Below are 267 nucleotides of genomic sequence, written 5' to 3'. Positions count from 1 at the left end.
TCCCTCTTGAAGCACGAACTTCAGGGCTCCTGTGCCTGTGGAAGTGTGCATCTCCAGATGTGCATGGAGGTATCTTAGAGCTTTTCCCAGTTGCAGCACGAACAAAGGCCAGGGCCGGCTCCGCTCCCCCTTTTCGGTGCAGCAAGCCGGGATAACGGCGCCGGAATGGGCAGAGATGTAGCCAAGGGGAAGGAGGGTGGAGGGGAGATGGAGCCCAGCCCCGGCAATGGCTGATAGACAGAAGTCTGGGCAGAGACAGCCGTGAAT

At 59.2% G+C, this 267-nt stretch overlaps 1 protein-coding gene across 1 annotated transcript in view; it reads left to right on the top strand.

Annotated features, from left to right (window-relative positions):
- The window catches only part of LOC104408188 (lymphocyte antigen 6E), a 5,967-nt gene that overhangs the window by 291 nt on the left and 5,409 nt on the right, over window positions 1-267 (top strand). The window lies entirely within an intron of this gene.

This window comes from Nestor notabilis, unplaced genomic scaffold, assembly GCF_000696875.1.
Source record: "Nestor notabilis isolate BGI_N333 unplaced genomic scaffold, ASM69687v1 scaffold9160, whole genome shotgun sequence".
Classification (NCBI taxonomy): Eukaryota; Metazoa; Chordata; class Aves; order Psittaciformes; family Psittacidae; genus Nestor; species Nestor notabilis.
This window is presented reverse-complemented; position numbering and strand designations above follow the sequence as displayed.